This window comes from Schistocerca nitens, chromosome 2 (genome assembly GCF_023898315.1).
Source record: "Schistocerca nitens isolate TAMUIC-IGC-003100 chromosome 2, iqSchNite1.1, whole genome shotgun sequence".
Taxonomy (NCBI): Eukaryota; Metazoa; Arthropoda; class Insecta; order Orthoptera; family Acrididae; genus Schistocerca; species Schistocerca nitens.
The window spans coordinates 909,962,864-909,979,937 of NC_064615.1; the positions used below are offsets into that span (position 1 = coordinate 909,962,864).

General features: G+C 43.5%; 1 protein-coding gene and 1 pseudogene across 1 annotated transcript in view; both read left to right on the forward strand.

The window, feature by feature from the left end:
* LOC126235439 (pyrokinin-1 receptor-like) overlaps positions 1-6,924 on the forward strand; it is a 437,397-nt gene extending 430,473 nt beyond the window's left edge. Inside the window, exon 8 of the mRNA XM_049944162.1 lies at positions 6,758-6,924. The gene's annotated coding sequence lies outside the window, so the exon portion shown is untranslated. The remainder of the gene's footprint in view (positions 1-6,757) is intronic.
* LOC126238060 (5S ribosomal RNA) lies at positions 3,000-3,117 on the forward strand (annotated as a pseudogene).
* Positions 6,925-17,074: the final 10,150 nt, after the last annotated feature.

Genomic DNA, 17,074 nt, shown 5'->3' on the forward strand with positions numbered 1-17,074 from the left:
GGTGGACGTACCGCCGAATTGCTCAACACGTGGGGCGTGACGTCTCCACAGTACATCGATGTTGTCGCCAGTGGTCGGCGGAAGGTGCACGTGCCCGTCGACCTGGGACCGGACCGCAGCGATGCACGGATGCACGCCAATACCGTAGGATCCTACGCAGTGCCGTAGGGGACCGCACCGCCACTTCCCAGCAAATTAGGGACACTGTTGCTCCTGGGGTATCGGCGAGGACCATTCGCAACCGTCTCCATGAAGCTGGGCTACGGTCCCGCACACCGTTACGCCGTCTTCCGCTCACGCCCCAACATCGTGCAGCCCGCCTCCAGTGGTGTCGCGACAGGCGTGAATGGAGGGACGAATGGAGACGTGTCGTCTTCAGCGATGAGAGTCGCTTCTGCCTTGGTGCCAATGATGGTCGTATGCGTGTTTGGCGCCGTGCAGGTGAGCGCCACAATCAGGACTGCATACGACCGAGGCACACAGGGCCAACACCCGGCATCATGGTGTGGGGAGCGATCTCCTACACTGGCCGTACACCACTGGTGATCGTCGAGGGGACACTGAATAGTGCACGGTACATCCAAACCGTCATCGAACCCATCGTTCTACCATTCCTAGACCGGCAAGGGAACTTGCTGTTCCAACAGGACAATGCATGTCCGCATGTATCCCGTGCCACCCAACGTGCTCTAGTAGGTGTAAGTCAACTACCCTGGCCAGCAAGATCTCCGGATCTGTCCCCCATTGAGCATGTTTGGGACTGGATGAAGCGTCGTCTCACGCGGTCTGCACGTCCAGCACGAACGCTGGTCCAACTGAGGCGCCAGGTGGAAATGGCATGGCAAGCCGTTCCACAGGACTACATCCAGCATCTCTACGATCGTCTCCATGGGAGAATAGCAGCCTGCATTGCTGCGAAAGGTGGATATACACTGTACTAGTGCCGACATTGTGCTTGCTCTGTTGCCTTTGTCTATGTGCCTGTGGTTCTGTCAGTGTGATCATGTGATGTATCTGACCCCAGGAATGTGTCAATAAAGTTTCCCCTTCCTGGGACAATGAATTCACGGTGTTCTTATTTCAATTTCCAGGAGCGTATTTTTCAAACAAGTGTGAAAGTGTTGTATATATTATTATTAATAGAGAAAGATTACATTATATAAGTTATTATTTTCTGTTTACAACAGCCCTTATTTTTATTTTGCCAATAACTGATCTGACTGGGTCTATTTAGAGGTCAACTTTTCAAATACCATTGCAATTATCTTTCAATATCTAACTCAATGGAGAGTTCCTCTATCGAGAAAAATCCTTCTATCAATTAATTGTCATTTTTCCCAGTATTTTCTAGTTCATGACAGAAATCGCGTGGTATTGAAGGTTTCAGGGCTAATGAATGTTCTTTGCTGTATAAGCTGTAAGCAGTTCTTATTGTCGGTATTTATATGTAATATTTAGGCTAGTTCCGTCTCGTTAACTCTTGCAAAGCTGGCACCAGTCTCTGACGGTTTCTATCCATTTAATATTTAAATTTCTTTGTTCCCTTGATTTTGCCACGTTGCAGTGACATCCCTATGTCAGCATGAGAAAACTGGTGCAGAGTTGGGTTTTCTCCAGTGATATTTGGACCACAGCTTTGGCTGCTCGCCTGCTCAGGAAATCAACTAGAGACGGCACCGTTTGCTGATAGTTAATAAATAACGTTGCGTTGTCGGTGAGTCATCACGGTTTCTTGGACCACAGCCATACAACACCGAAGACTCACTAGCAACGAATATACTTGGTCGTGAAGGCCTTCACTGTATAAATTAAAACTGTCTTGCCTGCAAAAGAGAAACGGTATGCTATCAGCGCTTCTTCCTTGTGCCTCAACTGGACTCTACTTTGGTCATTCAGACTATTCCCTGCTCCATTCTCTTATTCAAGGACAGAGTTGAAAAATGAGGAAACTCCTTATATCGTAAAACCCTTGTTTTGTCCTCAGTACCATCAGAGACCTTCCTTTCAAATTTTACTTTCAAGTGTGATTAATTTTAGGCTGTAAGATGAACTTCGGCGTTTGCTGTCTAATCCTAAAGCTATAAGGATTTTGTCATGAGGTTCTCGGTCCAAATAGTTGCAAACACTCTTCAAGCGAACAAATGTGATTATCATCTCACCTTTACTGGCAGTGAAAAAGTACATTTAACAAGAGACTCATTCGTACGAGGTGAGTAAGTCCAACACTCGGATGAATTTCGAAAGACTCCAATACAAAGAAACACTTCATAGATAACGTTGTTTTTACACATAATCTTCTGTCTTTTTAAAGTATAACACTAGCAAGATGAGTGGACAGAAGCCACTGGCAGGGTTGTCCTGAAATTTTGGCTAGAGGCGGAATATACTGTGTGATGAAAGGTACTCAGACACCTATTAATGGATATTAATGTGGGATGTGGGCAGCCTTCGCTTTTACTGTCCTGAGGACGCTTTCAGTGAGATGTCTGAATGTCTTTGGAGGAATGGCAATCCAGTCTTCCTTAAGAGCCGAAACCGGAGAAAATATTGACTCTATGGGTTCCGATCTAAGTAGAAATTCTAATTCATTCCAATGGAGTTCCACTGGGTTCATGGTCTTTAGACTATTCCTCTTTTGCATACAGGACACAATGCTGACAACTGTATTCATATCCTTCGATATTTAGCATTTCCTTAAGTGCAATGGAGAAACCACATCCCATCTACGAAAATCTTTCCTGTATCGTAACACAACCTCTCGCAGTTCACTGTTGGCGTTACACATGATGGCAGGTAACGTTCTACAGCAGCTCTCCAAACTCAGACCCTATCATCGAACTGCCACAGGAATGGCGTGATTCATCATCCCAAATCACTCATTTCCAGTCATCCTCCGACATCGTCGCAAACGTCGCTTAGCACTGACTGTACACTTCTTCTCCCTGAGCAGCATTACGCCTACTTTCAACCGCAATAAAAGAAAAGTAATGATAATTCAGGGCAACGACCTTGCCACAGTGGATACACCGGTTCCCATCAGATCACTCAAGTTAAGCGCTGTCGGGCGTGGCCGGCACTTGGATGGGTGACCATCTGAGCCACTATGCGCTGTTGCCATTTTTCGGGGTGCACTCAGCCTCTTGACGCGAACTGAGGGCTCGACCGAATAGTAGCGGCTCCGCTCAAAGAAAACCATCATAACGACCGGGAGTACGGTGTGCTGACCACACGCCCCTCCTATCCGCATCCTCATCTGAGGATCACACGGCGGTAGGATGGTACCGATGGGCCACTTGTGGCCTGAAGACGGAGTGCTGCTGCTGCTGCTGCTAATGATAATTCAGATTTTAATCAACGACCGCCTTTACTGGCAGCCTGGGGAGCTGCACAACCATTGTACATCATTCCTCTTAGCACCCATTGTTACTGTGCTAGCTGGACTCGTGGTAGTGCATTGGAACTCACGTGCGATTCCTTTCGCTGATTTCATGCAATTTTTTTACGATCACCTACAGCAATGGTCCCTGTCCATCAGTACATGAGATGTGTCTGCTCTTGATTTACCTGCAGTTGTTCAATGCGTGTTTCCACTTCACGATCACGTCACCAACAGTCGTTCTGGGCAGCTATAGTAGGATTGAAATATCCCTGATGGATTACTCAGGTATCCACGTTCGAAGTTACTGAGCTCTCTCGACGAACCCATTCTGCTGTTACTGCTTTTCTGCTGACCACAGCATACCGGGCTCCTACTTTTACACAGGAGGGTCTGTCTCTTGTAAAAAATTTTTGTTCATTTATAGACGCAATCACATTCTTATGACACAGTCATAACCGGTTTCGCCGGAAGTTTTTACTACATACGTGCTTCAGCTATGGAGCCTTCTGGCGGTCGGGTATTGCACTGCCTAGTGCGGGCCGGAGCGGATGTCAACAACCTTTAAGGCGGAGGAGCGTGTCATCCACCTACAGCAGAGCAGCACACTCGTCGTCCTGCCCGTGTCGTCCCTGCCGTGCTAATGGACAACGGCATAAACAGGCAATGGCTGGAAATACAGCGCTATCGGGCGTGAGAAATACACTCTACAAGTGCTACTACTATTTTCGTCTATAGCAATGTTTTCTCCTTGTTCTGAAATGTTATTTCACTGATTTAGCGGTCTGTTATGTAATTTTAAGTTTTATATACGTTTGACCTAAATATTAATAGTAAATTTGTCATATTTTAGGCTTTTGAAAAGTAAAGACTATCTTATAGGGGACGCGCGTATCTAGCGCAAAGAGGGGGAACAAAATCCAACAAATTTTTATACCTATATAAGACGGTGTTTTACATTTTATAGCTAGTTTGACAACGCATGAACCTGTATTCGGTGTATGCCGCCTTTAGGTATGAACTATATGTATTTCACATAAATTGAGCTAGATTACTAATAAGCCTGGTTAAATATTGCACCTATTTTTAGGTTTTGATATAAATTTTCTTTTATATTGTTATAGAATCTGAAGATGGTCATTGTATGGCCTAAACCGGTTATGGCTGTGTCATAAGAATGTGATTCCGTCTATAAATAAACAAAAAAATTTTACGAAATAATCAATCACTCACTCCATTTACAAAATGTCATTTTTTCCAAGGGTCTGCCTCTCGTGACATCTACTGGACAATTTCGCATTAGGTAAGTGTCTCCGGATATTTCTGATCAGATAGCGAGTGCAGACGCGACATCTGAGCAGCCTGCTACAGATAGGTGTGCACCGAACACGGCAGCATGTTGCGAGGTAACAAACATTTAATGGGCAATGGTAATCGGTGAAAGACGAACGGGTCATAGCATATCAAAAATGCAGCGTACAAGCGTAGACATCCACACAGTGGAAGAGACATCACGTCACCACCTCAGAACCATTCGTGGTTAAGGGCGGATTACTGTGAATCCATTTACACCAGGGCTGTACGGAGAAAGTGCACCGCAAAAGCTTCAGCGAGCAACAACCAACACGTGTCGCTTTGCTGAGACTTAACATAGTCTCGAATACTGATATGGACCCTCGAACATAGTCGTCTGGTCAATCTAGGATTCAGTTGCATCGATCTTATGGGCACTTGAAAGTGTGGCGCACGTCGTGCTAAGCCATGTATCCTGTATGCTGGCAAGATTGTCCAGGCAGGAGGTGACTCATGATCTGGGCTGTGTTCATATAGTCGCAATTAGACCTCATTGTTCGGCTGCAAGGATCACTGAGAAGTGCATGTTATGTGGAAGTGCTTACAGACAATCTGTGTCCCTTTCTGGCATTAGAGGTCCCTGATAGATGTAGCGTTTCCACAGGAGTATACCGCATGTCACTGCTCTTTGCTTTTACACTTGAGCGAATTCTCAACAGTAGCTTGGCCTTCCATATAACGCAATCTTAATCCAGTCGAGCGTTTATTGGATGCGGCTGTACGCATAATGAGCGAAGCACGAACCGCCCGAAGCAATAAACTGGAATATGGCTCAAATGGTTCAAATGGCTCTGAGCACAACGGGACTTAAGATCTGAGGTCATCAGTCCCCTAGAACGTAGAACTACTTAAACCTAACTAACCTAAGGACATCACATACATCCATGTGGATTCGAACCTGCGACCGCAGCAGACTGAAGCGCCTAGAATCGCTCGGCCACACCGACCGGCAGATGTTGAAAGTGACGACCACTCATCTCTTGACACTCTGGGGCCCTGGTCAGCAAATTTCTGAAGCAGGGTCGAAGCTAGACTGCTGGAATTGCTGCAATCTCATCCGCATTGTTCTGCTAGAGTTCCTGAAGACTATAAGGCTGTTGCGATAGTCTTTAGACTTGAGGCCTCCCCGCACAGAGTAATCGCACAGGTCGGGTGACCAGCCGTGACCAGACTGACCTCTGCTAACAACTCTGTTAGTTGTGAATCTTGTGTAAATGCGCTTCATGGTTCGGCCGGTTGTAAGGGCAATTGCTTCATCCTGTTGGAAGTATTTTCCTTCCCCGTCAATGCGACCGCCATTTCACGTCCAATCGTATCCACTCGACCTGCCCACTTTTATTTGCCCCACCTTGTAGTTTCTAACAACAATTTTTTTCAGTACCAGGGATTACCCTCGTGGTTTCCGATTTCTGTCTGAACACTTAACGAATCGAAAAGTTGGAGACTAACACTAACAAAATCATTATATGTTTCTTGCGTGTACTACTGACCAGCTTGTGTTGGAATCACGCCATCTCAAGTGGCATCAGCCATATGCATGTAGAAACAAACACGTATGTGTTGATATTCCACAAACGACACTCGTTCTTCGCTTTACCACCTGTTTAACGATACTGATCCTCAGTCGTGGAACGAGTGTTCTTGGTACATCGATTTTTGGTATTCTATGTCCTCACGAGTGAGACCAGATCATAAATGAGAAAGTGCTGAACTGACCCACCTATTAGTTAATAAATGTAAGCAGAATGACTTTTCAAGTGTTACAGTTGTATCTTATATGCTAAAAATCTGAGCTTTTTTATGAGCGCTCTTTGTGTTATATTGTTAGTATTTGTACCAAATGGAAAGGTACCATGTAATATTCCTCACAATATTAGCTGGTTGTGGTCTTTATTGTATAGCCCGAAGGAAATAAACAACATATTTACATTCATTTGCAATACTCATAAAGTTCCATAATTTACATCCTCATTCTGGTTGTAATATTATTCGTATCGTTTAGTGATTTGGCTTTTTTTTCTTTTTCAGGGTCTACATTTGAAGGCAAGATCACATCACGAATCTTTGGTGTTCCTCCCAAACGAAAGAGAAAAAACTCTTTTCAATGGAAGTTAACGCTTCGTCCAATCGTTGAAAAATATTTCAGTGCTGCGCGATTATGTGTAAATGTGTCAATGACGCTTTTTTTACTTTTTTATTAGCTAGACATTTGTGATAAAATAATATTTGTACTGTTGATATACTATGTAATGTGAAAAATGATGTTTATAATTATTCATATCTGTGATTCAACGTTCAGTGTCGTTCATGTAATCTATAACATATGTCGTCATCAACGATCACATCATTCACTTCTGTAGTTATATAAAACTGTCTTTCGGGATTTCTCATGTCTCTCTGTTTTTCGACCTACTATGTATGAGCTGTGCCCTCCTGTTGTCATTAATAAAACTGTTGTATGCACTCTCAGGTTGTTTGCAATATTTCCTTGGCAACACTAAAAACATTTATAACTCTCTACATAAAAGTAATACAATCATCAACATAAAGTTTGATTTGAAGCCACTATACTTTATTTTGCGTTGTCCTCTTGGAAATTGTATGCTCCTGCCTTTCATAGACCTATCAGTTAGTTCACTCAGTTAGTTACAAAACGAATAAAAGAGAATCGGAAGCATGATGTAGTTGACACAATTGTGACAAACAGTGAGTCACATTAAGTGCCACAAAAAAACCAAAGATAGAATGGGCGTCATATCCAGGATCTCTGTATTTGTAGTCTGGCATTTCATCATTTTTTTGCAACACAAAACTGTCTTTTCCGAACTTCTTCACAAAAGAAAATCTTTTTGCACATATTTGATATAACAGAAAGCTGGCGGAAGCAACATATCACATTCTGAGTAAACGCCAGGACATAATATGAAAGTAAGATAACTTACACAAACTGAAGTACAAATCCTGAGATAGTAACTTCACGACGGAGCATTTGAGCACAAATCACGATGTACATTAAGAGGTGATTCACAAAACAAAAAGCAAGGGAAGATTTTGATTGTAATATGAGCTTATCACTTTATTTGACACTGCTTTAAAATTTCGAGTTATTATTACCTTTTTTTGGTAAAAGTAGTCTTTCGATCACGATCAAACTAAAGAACAGAAGGAAGTTTACCCTCTGGCATCTCTCACTTCTCAAGCAGCCCTGTAGCTCTGCACAGGGGAAGCACGGCCATCCTTTCCCCCTCGCTCGCCGTTCTCAGCAATCCGCGATTGGCTGAAGTAGCGTCACGTGACATGCTCGGCCATATTGGGCCCACATATTACCCTTCGCATAGAATGCGTTATGTTTTTTCGGACATGTCCATTTAAATTATGCTACAGCGCCGTAAGCCAGGCTGCACTTTTCTAGGCCAGAAAGGAGGGAAACTGTAAGGGATTCCTGCTCTAGAAAGAGATCTACAAAGAGGAATTTTTACGGATAAATATAAATCATGCTACAGTTTTAGATTCACCGACAAGTATATCCTACAACAAAGATCTCCAGTCTTTCGTAAGCTAAGTCACTGTGTAATAATATGTGTTTTAATTTTTGTTGTATTTCCAGCTAATTGAGAAAATGAAGTAAACGTAATGTACACCTGTGGTGTCACACGTGATTATTGTGACCCCATAGTCTTTCTCAGAGGCTCTGTTCAGCGTATCGCTCTCGGTTCTGCTGCCGAATCACGTTTTGTGTATTCCACAATATTTCCTCGAGATAGCTGCTCGAGATCATGGCACCCCCCAGGAACAATATGTTGAACATCTGATTATTATTTCGTTTCGTTACATACTTAAATTCTTCAAGATTGCAACATGTTTTTCTCGTTTCTTTGTTTACCTTTAGCAGTAGTAGTACTAGTAGTAAATTTATGCATTCATATATCACTTTAACAAGGATATAGGACATATCGTGGCATTTCAGTTTAAGAACAACAAACAGAACAATTCATACATAGAGGCATTTACATTATATAGGACAAGCTTCATAAGAATGGTAGTCAGCCGCGGCCTTAAAGCAGGGACCATCTCGGCGCAATTTAGGAAAACCACGGAAAACCTAAATCAGGATGGTCAGATGAAGGCTGGAGTCTTCACGGACCCAAACACAAATCTGGTCTATTTAAAAAAATGCTACATGTGCAGAACACATTTTCAAAGGAGTTTTTTTAATAATGTAAACGGCTAGTGCTACACTGTTCATTCGTTTCTCACACCCAGTCTCTGCATACACTACACAAAACTAGGCATATTGTTTCGTAATGTAATTCTACATCCAGTTGGGTCAGGACCATAGCGACGGTTTGTTTTTATATTCTGTGTAAAGTAATTTCCCACTTGCTGCCCAGGAAAACTGAGTCAGCATCTCTCTGTAATGAGTAAGTTATAAGAGCTCAGAAAAAAACTGCAACACCAAGAAGGAGTTGTGCGACATAAACAAAATTCGTAGGCCTGTTTTTACGTCGGAAAGAAGGTGTCTATTCAAATTTCGCGCCAGTCACATAAGAGTGGCGCTAAAAGCGCCACTATGAGGATGAAAACAGGTTTGCTTTAAATACGAGTATACGCTGTAACGGTAACGAGGGTTTGTAACGTTTGAGATTGGACGTGGTGAAACGATGTACGTCGCAAGAACACTGGGCCCCAGATGGTCACATGTTACTACTACATCGTTTTCGGCGTATGCTTCTGGTGCATCGTGTTGCATCTACAGCAGCAATCTGAGCAATAGTTGGCACTATAGTGACACAACGAACTGTTAAAAATTGTTACTTCAAGGACAGCTCCGAGCCAGACGCCTTGTATTGTGCATTCCACTGACCCCAAACCAACGCCACTTGCAGCTTCGGTGATGTCAAACGAGAGATCATCGGAGAGTAGGGTGGAGGTCTGTTGTGTTTTCTGATGGAGACTGGTTCTGCCTCGGTGACAGCGATGGTTGTGTATTGATCAGGAGGAGGCCAGTTAAGTGCCTGCAACCAACATATCTGCCTGCTAGACACACTGAACCTACTTCTGAAGTTATCGTCTGCTGTACGAACTCGTTTGACAGCAAAAGCAGTCTCGCCATTATCCCAGGCACCCTAACTACAAAGTTGTACGTCAGTCTGGTAATTCGACCTGTTCTGCTGCTATTAATGAACAGCATTGCAGGGTGTGTTTTCCAACAGGATAACGCTCGTCCACATTCCACAGTTGTAATCCAGCATGCTCTAGTGAGTGTCGACGTATTGCCTTGGCCTGCTCGATTACCAGATCTGTCTCAAATCGAGCTTGTATGGGGCATCATTGGTCGAAACGCCAGTATTATCCACAAACAGGATTAAGCGTCCCTGTATTGACTGATTAAGCCCAACAGGCGTGGAACTCCATCACCCAAACTGACATCCAACATCTGTGCAGCACAATGCATACACGTTTGCATGCTTGCATTCAACATTCTAGCGGTTATAGCGGTTGTTAATGTACCAGCATTTCACATTTTCAATAGCTTATCTCGCTCATTAACCTGCACTCTTGCAATGTTAACCACTTAAATATGTTACCTTGAACTCTTGACAGACGTTGCCGCATTTGGTGTACTAAAGGACTGAATGGTGGAAAGCTGTGATCAGTAGTTTCACATTCTCCGAACCATCTGTTGGACAATCTCGGCACTACCAGCACAGTACATACATATGAGAAATCAGTGGTGGCAAGCTTCATAATTTTTCAAGAAAACATCGTTTTAAGACACAATGCACAATGGTACAGGGTTACGTAAGCAAAAGACAAGCCAAACTTAACATTAATTTTGAAACAGGATACACACAATAAGGAAGCTTGACATCACAAAGGAAAGCCCCTCAGTCATACGAGAAACCAAAGCGATCACATACACAGTATAACAAGGATACAAGCTCGCGCCAGGAGGCAACGTTAACTCAACCCAACAAATAACACAAACATGAGTCACAATTAAAAGGACAATGCTGTAGCGAACCACAGTGACAGTCTAAACGACGTTGCTCATACGCATAAACAACCACAATGTGTGCGAAGTGACACCACCTACATATTGATCAACATTAATGTCTGCCAACCAACATCGCTTAAAAACTGACGAATCATCACCCATTGTACCTGTCCCACTGTCCTGCAACAGTAAGGATGAAGACATACTAAACAGCCTCTATCATAACAAAACGCACGGTGTACCACTGTGAACAAGCAGACAATGACTTAACTCCAGCGATTACGGTCATGGCAGCTGTCTGTTCTTTTGCAGGCACACCTAATCGTCTTGTTATTGCACTGGCGTAAAAATAATCGTAACACCAAGAAGTTGTGGGACGTAAACGAAAGTTGGTACGCCTGTTTCTACATCCGAGAGATGATGCTATTCAGATTTCATACCAGTCGCGTAAGAGAGGCACTAGTAGCGCTGCTATGGGAATGCAAATCAGGTTTCCTTTAAATATACGCTGTAACGGTCGTCAGCGTTACTTACCTTTGAGATTGGACATGGTGAGTTGATGTCAGTCAAAGATGCCTTCGAAGGCGACAAAGACGCCATTAACAACAACTCATTGGGTTTCAACGAGTTGTAGGGCTTCGAGAAGCTGGATGTTCCTTTTTAGATAGCTTATAAAGACTTGGAAGGAATGTATCCACTCTAAACGACTGTTGGCAGCAGCGGTCACGATAATATACAGTCACAAGGAGATCGGGCTCCAGAAGGTCACTTGGCACTCCCGAGAGTCTTCGGCGTATGGCTTTGGCGCCTCGTACTGCACCTGCAGCGGTTTGACCAGCAATTGGCACAGCAGTGACACAACCAACCTTTAGATGTCGTTTACTTCGAGGACAGTTCCGAGCCAGACGCCCTGTAGCGTGAATTTCACTGACCCCAAACCACCGCCATTTGCGACTTCAATAGTGTCAAGCAAGAGTTCACTCGAGGTCAGAGTGGAGCTCTGTTGTGTTTTCTGGTGAAAGCTGGATCTGCCTCGGTGCCAGTGACGGTCGTGTGTTGGTTAGAAGGAGGTCAGACGAGGGCCTACGACCAATCTGCGAGCTAGACACACTGGATCTTCGATTTCGTTCGACAGTAGGAGTACTCTCCTGCTTGTCCCAAGCACCCTCAGTGCAAAACTGTACGTCAGTCTGGTAATTCGACGAGTTGCGCTACCATTCATGAACATCATTCCGGGGTTTTTTTCAAATGATAACTCTCGTCCACATAAGGCTGTTGTAATTCAACATGTTCTGCAGAGTGTCAACACGTTGCTTTCGCCTACTCGATCACGAAATCTGTCTTCGATCGAACACATATGGGACATCATCGGACGACAACACCAGCGTCATCCACAAACAGCAGCAACCACCGCTTTATTGGACGATCAAGTGCAACAAGCATCGAACTCCATCGCACAAACTGTCATCCGACACCTGTGCAGTACAATGAAAGCATGTTTACATACTTGCATTCAACAATCTGGCGGTTACACTGGTTATTAATGTACCAGCATTTCACATTTGCAAAGGCTTATCTCACGCTTGCATTAACCTGTGATCATGCAATGTTAATCACTTAAATAAGTTACCTTGACAAACGTAATCACAAAATTTAATTACTCTACGTTGATTAATTTTTGGTGTTGCGATTTCTGTCATTGTATGATCCCGTCACTTCCGCAACTCGTTTATAGCGAAGCGACAGGCATAGAACCTAAGCGGGAGGCTTATCCCACATATGGCTGTTACGTCTGCCACAGACGGCCCCTGCCAGGCAGACTACACTCGAGACACCCCTGTTTACCATATAACATACACAAGCACTTGCAGGCGCAACCAAGAGGAAAACAATTCTTCAAAATAAACAGAACTTGCTAGAGACTAATGCGAACCTTTTTCTGCAGAGGTCGCCTCACAGACACAGGGAAAGTTGGAGTACTCCGCCGACCTCCGCCGGCTTTATAAGGCCAGAGCAGCAGCAGTACAGCCAGTTCCTCGCCGAGCTAGGACCAGCTCCGACAGACTTCACCGACGCTCTTGATGAATAGTCGTGTACGTGTTATTTGTTTTCTTTGTGTGTATATAATGATTGTTCGAGAAGTGTAGTTCAGTTTCAATAAACGACATTATACTGAGTGTTCTACAATACTGAGTATTCTTCAATGGCAGCTAGAAGATGGAAGGCTGGTATTCTGCATTCGTTGCCCATAACTCCGCAGTATCCGTCTAGGCGTCGTCCTCCGTACATGACAGCGAGAAGTGGCGGGCAAACAACCTGCACACATCACCTGTAACTCCATGACATTCATCTGAGAGCCGTAGTCTGTATACAGCAGCGACAAGAATTTGTCAAACGGCCTGCACTCTATGCTCAAAGCTTGGGTCTGCCCTCGCAGCTCAGCGCTCACAGCTACACGATTCCAATATACGGTTCCTACCCAACTCGTTTCCAGCAGACCCGTGACTGAGACTTCATACTAGTCGATGTCACTTCACTCCGTCCTTGATCACAGATAACACGAACTACAGTGCAGTCATTGAAGGCTCCCTCTGGTATTAATTATTGTCAGAGACGTTCCTGGCGCAGCTCAATTTGTTTAGCTTCTGTAATAATTACGTGACAGAAACACAACACTATTGCTACACAAGCAGTACACGTACAATACACGACGATTCTGTCTGGTTGATAATTTACGAAAGCGTTGCAATAAGGAAAATGGTGTACAGCAACAAGCTGGCGACACATCTGCATTGAAGACCTACGGCAACCCGCCGTATATGCGCCATCTAATAAGAAAACACTGCACGGGTAGTTGCTGCTAACTGTGTATAGCCAGTGGATGACTGAGAGCAATGCTGGCCGTTAAAATGTATTGGGTCCCTTACGATGCATTTGAAGAGGTCTTAGGAACTACATACTACAACAATATGGTCCGACAACATTGTCAGCCACACGAATTGCACCCACATGTTCATCTAGCAACACTGCTGGCCATTACTGCTCGTCAACGTTTACGGCAATACATTTCTGGGCCAGACGTGTATGTACAGCCAACCGCAAAATGGACGAAAGCAAACTACAGTAAACCGAGAGCAGCTCTCCCGTTTTTGCATCCCACAAGAAAAAAATACTGCCAAGGAAAAGATAAGTTAGCCTTTAAAGATACGCTCTTTTTAAAGAAAGCAGACTCCCTCCGAAGGCAATTCACAAACTGCTGCTTGACGCATAACTTTTCCATAGTTTCATGTCGAAATTCGAGTTTGTATATACCGTAAAAGCAACTGGTCTGAGAACTGGCAAAACCGATACCAATAGGAGAGACTGTGTACTAGTTACAACCAGATTGGCGATCACCCTTTGGTATTTCGCTACTAGCGATTCATGCAACTAATCAATGGACTTCATTAACCTGCACTTCTCATCGAAATGCATCTTGGTACCAGACGTTTGTGGATTTTTGAAAAAAGACTCAACGAATTCATTAAGGTAAGTTTGAAATAACAATACAATGATTATGTTAACATTAAATTTGCTTCACCAGTACAGTGACAGAACTATGGTTATCATTATAATGAGATACATCAACGGCCGAGTTATGGCGCATGGAAAATAATGCATGCAAACCATGTAATAAAAAAGGAACAGTTCACAAGTTGCTGCTCATGAGCACGGAAACACGCGTTATGAAGCTTACTAAAGTTCAGAAGTACGAGGACCTCTCTATGTAGAAGACATCTATGGCTCACGGCAGCAGTTCATCTTCTGATATGCCGGTAGCAGTGAGAATGTCCTTTGTTCAGATTGCAGTTACCGAATATAATACTCAAACCTCATTTAGGCAAACAGGAAATTAAGAGGAAGGGCTGGACCGATTGGGGTTCACATCATTCAGCATTGTTCATTAAACATATTTATTTAAGAAAAATAACTAATATCAGATAGAGCCAATTAACAGGATTACAGACAACACTCATAACTCCTCAGGTTTAAGAAATTACACACCTTACTTTAGTGACAATTTAAATAAGCCAATAGTTAAAGACAAAACCTGTGTCTGACAGCGGTTCTTACATCTCAGACTCAAAATTTCTACCTTTACGAACCACAACTCAGAAAATGCTTCAACAAATGATCAAGTAATTAATATTTGGAAATAGATGACTCTTTAAGACAACATAAAAGCAAAACTAATCTCAAAAGATTAAAAACTTAATAGCTATTAGGAAGACAGAGTAACTTACAGCTGCCTCGAGACAATTAGGAAAAATAATTCTTAAAATACACCTCCAATGGCTTCTAGATGATTTAATAAGGTAAACAGATGCACAAATTTATAGAGCTGCTTTCAGGCGGACAGAGCAAGTTTCCTTAAATCTCACCCAATGAGCAGTTAAATAATTAATAAGAGAACGAGTGTGCACAGTCTGATATAACTGCCTTCAGACAGACGGTGAAAATTCTCTTAAGGTACACCCTAGAAAAAACTTAAATGATTTAGTAAGTGAACGTGTACATATAGCAGCTCAAGAACGCCATTTAAAAAGGAAGAGAACAATAATTGGAACTCAGAACCAACTTGTGGCAAAAGGTAAATTTAAATCATATATGAGAAAAGGTCATCCCATGAAAACATTTAAATAACAAATAGTTGAACAATTAGGTCTAGTAAGCTTTAACTCGCCCTGAGACAGGGAATAAATTTCTTTTACTCTTCAACTCACAAATGGCTAGAGGACGAAGAAATAAGTAACCTTCAGAGCACATTAAGACTTAATAGGTTTTTTTGTTTTGTTTCTTACATTCCGCCAACCTCAGAAGTGCCAGTTAGTTATTATCAATGGGCTATATTTTCTCAAGCCCATACTACATCTCAATATGACACTGTGATTCATATACAACCGAGCAACATGTGGCCATCCTAACGGGGCTCGGCACTATGTCCAACAAGAGCACTAGACTCAGAAAAGCCCCAAAAATCAATATGTACACAATTTTAATACAAAAATTTGAACAGTAATTTACATAACCTGCGTGAATGCACCCCAAGGATAGCCGGCAGCGGTGTATTCCATGAAGCCGATATACAAAAGCGACGTTAATAGCCATAATACGATGAGCACGCATTGGGTCCAGGTCCAAGACAGTCAAAGAGTGCCACACCAGTAGAAAACTGGAGCACACTAAGGGAGCATCTGAATTTTACTGTCATTCTTATTTAAAACAGACCCATGACCACAGTATTTGTGCAGATCAATAGGCACTTCAGATGACGTTCTTGAAAAACTTGGTCTAAGGTTAAACATTGTCACACTTAAAATATTGTACAGCACTACCAGATCATCGAATCCAAGGCTGAACGTGGGAAATTGAATTGCAATAACAAGTATGTATGTTTGCTATACATTACCCTAACCCCAACCAAGGCAACGCCACCAGGCAATTTATCGGATCAGAAAGCTTTTTGCGTAACGCGGCTTCCACCGAGAAGAACCAACAACAAATGCAAATACCCAAGACCACACAAACGTTCCGTCTTTAGATAACACCGGTGTCTGCAACTACTGAATAGACAAAACGTTTAAAAGACTACCAATCACTATATGGCACGTCAAGTTCGGCAGAAGAGCACAGGTACTGCGCAGTTCAACCTCCAGTCCAGCTTCAAAACATTAATTCTCCTTTCGATCCACTGCCGCACTTCCACCCCGAAAGCGGCTCCACCATGTCCCCTGGCGCCACAAGCTCCGAGCCGCAAGAAGTGACGTACGCCAGGCGCGCGGGGCGGGAATTCAAAGAGGGAACACGCCAAGGCTCAAATACGGTACACTCAATCGCCAAAGAAACTGGTACACACATGCGTTTTCAGACACAGAGATACGCAAATAGGTAAAATACGGAGCTGCAATCCATCCGCAAATTGCTGCAGATTTCAATGCCGGGCCATTAACAAGTGTCAGCGTGTGAACCATTCACATCATCGATATGTGCTTTCGGAGCCGAAGGCCGACTCTTGTACCCTTGATGACGCACGACACAAAGCTTTACAACTCGCCTGGGCCCGTTATCACCGACATTGGACTGTTGATGACTGGAAACGTGTTGCCTGGGTCAACGAGTCTCGTTTCAAATTGTATCCAGCGGATGGACGTGTACGGGTATGGAGACAACCTCGTGGATCCATCGAGACTGTATGTCACCAGGGTCTGTTCAAGCTGGTGGACGCTCTGTAATGATGTGGCGCGTGTGCAGTTGGCGTGATATGGGACCCTTGATACGTCTAGATACGACTCGGATAGGTGTCACGT